General features: G+C 36.1%; 1 protein-coding gene across 4 annotated transcripts in view; it reads right to left on the reverse strand.

Moving 5' to 3' along the window:
• The window catches only part of CTNNA2 (catenin alpha 2), a 1151703-nt gene that overhangs the window by 1111114 nt on the left and 33565 nt on the right, over positions 1-7024 (reverse strand). The gene's annotated exons all lie outside the window — the stretch shown is intronic.

Consider the following 7024-nt stretch of genomic DNA (forward strand, 5'->3'; position numbering starts at 1 on the left):
TGCCTAAATCGAGAGTTATCAACCTGGGAAATCACTGACACCTAGTGGGTGTATGGATTCATTTGTGAAGATCAATAAACTCACTTTGAATAATATTTTTTTTAAAAAAAGAAAACAACATCCCCCAACTACACAAATGTGTTTTCATCATTTTATCATTTTAGTGTGTTTATAGTTAAAGTGTTTGATGTAATTAGGATATGAGGCCACCTGTTATAACAAAAGCCAACAGATCAAGGAGTTAAACCAGTTCCTTTTTCTCTCGTGTAACAGTTGGCATATACATAGTTCATATTTGATGTGGCTGCTCCATATCACAGATGTGGGCTCCATCTATTGTATTACTGTGGCATCCTCAATGTACAGCTTCCATTTTGTAATCTAGGTCCTCTTACTGTAACTCAACTGAGCCTATGGGCAGGGAGTGGGGAAGGAGAAGTGAAGGCATGCCATTTCTCTCTAAGCATAGGGCCTAGAAGTTGCACACAAAACTCAGCTCATCCTTCACTGGATATAACTTTCTGAATAATCACATGTAGCTGTAAGGGAGGCTGGGACATGTATTGCACTATGTCCAATTCAGGAGCTGTATTACTAAAAAAGTATGTGAGAATGAGTAAGGGGGCTGACAACTGTCTCTGCAACGGTGCTATCATGTGATGCTGAATTTAAATATTGTGTAGATATTTGGAACTGTGAAAAATATTGTGTTTTTCCTTTTTCTTATCTTTCTGGATAGCCCCGGCCTATTGCTCCCTCAGGTTATAACAAAACAGAACCATTATCATATGCTCCAATTGGGCACAGAATGGGACTCTCTCTGCAAGTTAGATGTCCTTTGAATGGAGTTTTAAGATTGACAGTTGCTTGCTTCCTCTTCCAAAGTCAGTCTACCTGAGCTGGGAAGTTCACCCAGAGCTCAAGCAAGGGAGGCCAAGGCAATATTTCTTTGTTAGGCCACTTGGGCTCTAAATACCTGCTAAGCATTTTCCTTGGGTAACTCCTAGAATTTAAGAAGTGATTCATCTTCATTTTGGGTCTCATGAAAAAATCAATATTCTTTGTGTCACCAAGAAAAAATTCTGAAGCTAGACATATTCTCACCAAGTCACTAAAACCTAATATAGCTATGTCCCTGCACTTTCATAAAAAGCTTATTTTCAAAAACTGCCTTTATCAGTTACACAAATTTGTCTTACCTATCTTCTATGCTACGGAAGGCCTCTGAAGTGGCACCTAGACTAGGAACTGGTATAGTTACCTTCTAGACCCCAGAAATCTTCCCATTCCCTTTACCCAGAAAAGTTTGTTTCAATTGCTTCACTTACAAAAGAAAAGAAAAGAAAGCCATGTTCATGGCTTCCCAAGTCAAAATAGTCATTTTGTGGTTTGTCTTTCAGCTCAAGAGATTATGGACTGACTTCTCTAGACTTAACCTACAACTCAACTGATTTATTGCAACTACACACTATTCATTCAAAAATTTCCCAAACCAGCTGGGCGCGGTGGCTCATGCCTGTAATCACAGCACTTTGGAAGGCCAAGGCAGGTGGATCACTTGAGGTCCAGAGTTTGAGACCAGCCTGGCCAATATGGTGAAACCCTGTAACTACCAAAAATACAAAAATTAGCCCAGTGTGGTGGCGCACGCCTGTAGTCTCAGCTACTCAGGAGGCTGGGCAAGAGAATCTCTTGAACCCAGGAGGCAGGGTTTGCAGTGACCCGAGATCACACCACTGAACTCCAGCTGACAGAGTGAGACTCCATTTCCAAGAAAAGTCCCCAAACCTGGATCTTGTTGACTAATTTTGTTCAACTCTTCCCTTGTCCAAGAATACTTGTTGTCCTTTTCTACTTTAATATTTTATAACAAGAAATTTAAATCACAAAGTCTTTTTTTATTCTTTAATATTTTCAAATTGGTGTTAATGAAATTTTGGTATCATGATAAAGGTATAAAATGGACTTTGTAAAACAGATGGACACACTGTTTTATTTCCAGGTAGTTCTGCACTATTATATAGCCTATGAAATCATTTTCATTATAAATCATATTTTCATATATAATCATCTATTAAATGATCTGTTCATTGCTAGTGAAGCATAAAACCAACACATTAAACAAGGTCCAATTGGGTGTGATGGAAGCAGTGGAGCTACTAAAAAAAAGTTGTCAGATTGAAAACCATCAAAACAGTCAAAATAATAAGTGAGCCAAAAATGTATTTCTAACTGCTGCTTTTATAACCAGCAAGCTACAGCTGTCTATCTTTAAAAACAAGAAATATTTGAATTAAGGTAACACTAAATTTACATATTAATCTTCTTAAGAAGAAAGGTACAATAATGCTTAGTTACTGAAATAATAACTTGATTTCACATTTCAAAGTAAAATAAAATCCTAACACTCTTTTATAGGATATCCAACTCATAACGATTGCTTTGTCTTTTTTGGATATTACACGGTTTTGTTTCAATGAAACTTTACAAATATTTTACCAAACTTCACAAATATGTTTTAATGGAAAATTATGAACGTGTTCCGAAATAGTAAAAGTATATATCAAAGATCTAATGTCGTAGTTGAAAGTCAATTTTACATCACAAAACAGCCAGGTTCCGGACAATTCACTTAACACTGTAAGCTAAAGTTTATGAAAATACTTCCCAAGAAGAAAAACAGAGCATTTATAAATGGTTGAAAATGAATTTGAAATTTTAAAAACACATGAGTTGTTTTTAAAATGGTAGAAAATGCAAACAAACTATTATATTTATTAAACTTACTAAGCCCCTCCATATTCTCATAAGTTGATAAAAATTCTTAGTGACACATTAAGCAGAGAAATGCACTACAGTGAAAAAAATCAGGACATTAATATATAAAGAAAATATTCACTTTTGATAGTTTTTAACCAGTTTACAGGAGATAGTGAAATGGTCTTTCTAAAATAAATAAATATGTGTGTGTATGTGCATGTGAGATTTCCAAAATTAAAGCAGCTCCGGTCTATGCTAACATTTGTAAAATAAGAATTTGCTAATAGTGTTTAAGGTACTACGCTATAAACTTTATGTGCATTATCTTTAATCCTTTGTAGGTTAGTATTATCATCTCATTTTACAGATAAGTAAATTAGGGCTCAGAATGCTCATTAAACCTGCCCAGTTTTAGTGAGCAATGAAGCTGAGATTCAAATCTGGGAATTTTGCTCCAAAGCTCAACACAGACAAAAAAATTGAGACATTCTGTTTAAATGTCTGCAACATAATTTCAATGCTTTGAAATCACAAGAATACAAAAGTCAATTACATTCAAAAAGGAAAAGTAACTTTTGCTGCTTAAGTTTGCAAAACTCATAAAGAATCCTAAATAGAATAGTTATTTTAGGATAAATCTTTTACTTTTAACATCAGATAACATAGTGCATTTTGTAATACAAAATTTCTTTCTTTCGATTTTGAAGGGCTGAAGAAATAGCCCATACTAGGGGATGAAAAATGGGGATTAATACTGGCAGTAGGAAATTGCAGCAGCCAGACAAAACCCTTCAGGTTATCTTGGCAAGTTTAGCAGTGCTGAGAACATTCACACAATATATAGTACTTTCGGGCTAAAAGGTTCGGCACATTTCAGTTGCAGAAGTATAAAGCCTAGTTTTTAAAAAGCTAAAGAGAAAAAAAAAAGAAATTATAAGGCCAGAAAGCTCTCAGTTGAAAGCATTATTAGTTTTCTAGCATTATGAAAAATTATCACCACAAGCACCATGTCACACATTCCATAAAAATTATGAAGACTGGGGCCAGGCACGGTGGCTCACACCTGTAATTCCAACACTTTGGGAGGCTAAGGTGGGCGAATCACGAGGTCAAGAGATCGACACCATCATGGACAACATGGTGAAACCCCGTCTCTACTACAAATACAAAAATTAGTTGGGCGTGGTGGCGCACACCTGTAGTCCCAGCTACTCAGGAAACTGAGACAGGAGAATTACTTGACCCCAGGAGGTGGAGGTTGCAGTGAGCCAAGATCATGCCACTGCACTCCAGCCTGGCAACAGAGAGAGACTGTCTCAAAAAACAAAAAATTATGAAGATTGGGGAAATGCAAATTTTAAATGTTCTAATAAGCTGAGACACCAGCCACCATTTAACCTATTAATCAACTCTTAAGCCATAAGAATTTGGGCTACATGGCAAATATTTCACTCTGTAGCTAAATATATCCTTTAGTACATATTTTTACCAAGTATATGAGTGTATATATATATATATATATGTGTGTGTGTGTGTATGTGTATATATGTATATAAGTATATGTATGTATTTATACATATATGTGTAAACATTGTGTGTGTATATACATATATATATATATATATATATATATAGGATATCTGTGTGTACATATAAGAGCTCCAAAATTAAAGCAGCTCCATTCTATTCTAACATTTGTAAAATAAGAATTTGAAAAATTATTCTTGTGTGTGTGTATATATATATATATACACACAAACTCATATATATGTGTAAGTATATATAGGTATATGTTTATACTTATACACATGAATATACTTTCATGGTTAAAAATGTTAACAAAAGACACATAGGGATAAGCACAGTTACATTGCAGACTTAAAACCTAGCAAAGAAATGTTTTTTCAGGACATGTCTCATGGATATTTTATACAAGGTATGAAATGCCAAATCACAAGCAAACCAATCAAAACAATTTGATCTACACAACATTAAAATTTGACATTTAATCACACCAATCCGATAGCTATTAAATAAAAGCTACCCATTTCCAACTCTCCATACCATGTTAGGTTGTTTCAAGCAAATTATTTGATCAAACTTACAGTAAGTAGGAAAAGTTATCAACACTTCAAAGTACTCAGAAATAAACAAATCACTGAAGAGTTAAATGGTGTCCAAAAACTACACAAAGCAAAGTCACGGAATCAAAGATCTTTTTTTAAATGTATAAGTGACTTCATTAATATTTAACAAAATTGAATCACATTTGGTTCACTTATATTTCATGTGCTCATTATAAATACATAACTATGACTTAAAAACGTGTTTGTCCTGTGAATCAACTAAAACAATTGAGTCATCCTACATAAAGCAAGTGGCATTCATGCCACACTTTAGGAAACAGTAATGTAAACGATTACAGGAATACAATGGGGATTAGTATAATTTTGGGTGGGGAGATTTAAAGGAAGGATAGTCCAAACGGAGATGGAGTCAGCTGAGGGGCAAAACTCTGCTTCTCTTCTATTTATTTCAAGGGCATATGTTGCACTTACTCTGTGCCAGACACTGTTTAAGGTGCTCTGCAAATATCCAATCATTGATTCTTACTGTAACCCTATGAGGTAAGTAATATTGTTATATGCATTTTACAGATGAGAAAGCTAAGGTACAGTGAGGGTCAGTCACTTGCCCAAGCTAGTAAGTGGCAGAGCCAGGTGTTGTACCTAAACACAGCCCATATCCCTAACCACTAAGTGGTACTGCTTTGAATGACCGAAAACTGCCCCCTTTGGATCCTTTTTCTCTTACTCATTCCCTTTTGTGATATAAGTTTAATTATTCTTTCATACAAAAAAAAATATAAGGTTCTGGGGAAACATCAGCAAGCAAAAGCAACAGAGTTCCTGTTCTCATGAAGGTTGCAGTCTGGTGGGACAGAAAGGAATTTAGGAATTATATAGAAATTAGTGTGTAACTGCTAATTAAAATAAATACTATTAAAAAGCCAGGTTTTCTTAATGCACGTGACAAGAAACAAGACCTGGGTGGGGCAGTCACAGAAAGACCTTCCAAAAAGAGACACTAAGCAGGAGGAGCTCTAAAGATACTGTCATTAACCAGGTAAAGAAGTGCAGGAGCTAGAAATGCACAGCCCTCCTAATTTCCATGCAGTTGTGGTCAGCCTCATTTATTGATGTGGAAGTGGAAGGACAGATAGTTCTGGTCCACAAGAGTCTTTCAAACACTGACAGGCTTGAGGTGACCAGAAGGGAAAAATGAGATCACAGGATTCAACAACTGAGGGCAAACACACTCCCAGCTGGGGGTAAAAGTAGCATTTCCAAACCTCCCTGTTCCTGTCTATCCTAATAATAAAGCCACCCACAATTTATTACAATATAAAGATAAAATCAGAGTGATTTACAAGTAACATTGTATCTGAAAGTAACATTGTATCTGAATTCTTTGAGCTGCTAGAATTCACATTACTGCTTCCAAGGGCCTCACACAGTCAAAAAGGTTTACAGTGATTTAGCCTTCATGACTTTATATCCAGAGGACCCAGGACCACAGATATCACCTTCTATCACCTCCAGCATTTCCAATGGCCTTCTCGAGGCCTTTCACACTTTCTAAACATGCTCTTGATGTGTGAAGGCCAATAGAAGACACGAGGAAAGCAAAAGTTTCAACAATTACGAATAGATCAGAAAGGCTACTTTCTGCCATTTGCATGCCTCACTCCTATTAATATATTTCCCCATAGTGTTGGTTCTGTTTTTTAATAACAGCACAACACCGCTGACTCACATTCACCATATGGTCTTCTTGGACTCCCAGGTCTCTGTCTGCTGTACTTGTGCCTGCCTAGCTAGTCTTTTCTTAACCATTATCTGTGCAATTATTTGGATATTTTCATACCAAAGAAAAGCTTGGATTTATCCTTATTGATCTTGATTTTGATGTAAGCAGATCACTTCTCTAGGTTATTCCATTCTCAACTATGCTGCCCTCGTTCAGGTCTTCATAAGGCCTCACCTGACTTGCTGCAAGAGCCTCCTAATTGATTTATCTGCCACCACCTTTCCTAATTATGATCTTCTGTTTGCACAGTCATCATGTCATGCTTCAGACATTAGAGCACACTAATTAGACAGCTTGCCCCGGAATAGAAATAAAGCTCAAATCTCTCAGAATAGCATTTAAGACCATATAAAATCTGTTCCCAGCCTTCTTCTGACCAAACTCTGACCCCATG

Source organism: Pan paniscus, chromosome 12, assembly GCF_029289425.2.
Source record: "Pan paniscus chromosome 12, NHGRI_mPanPan1-v2.0_pri, whole genome shotgun sequence".
NCBI lineage: Eukaryota > Metazoa > Chordata > Mammalia > Primates > Hominidae > Pan > Pan paniscus.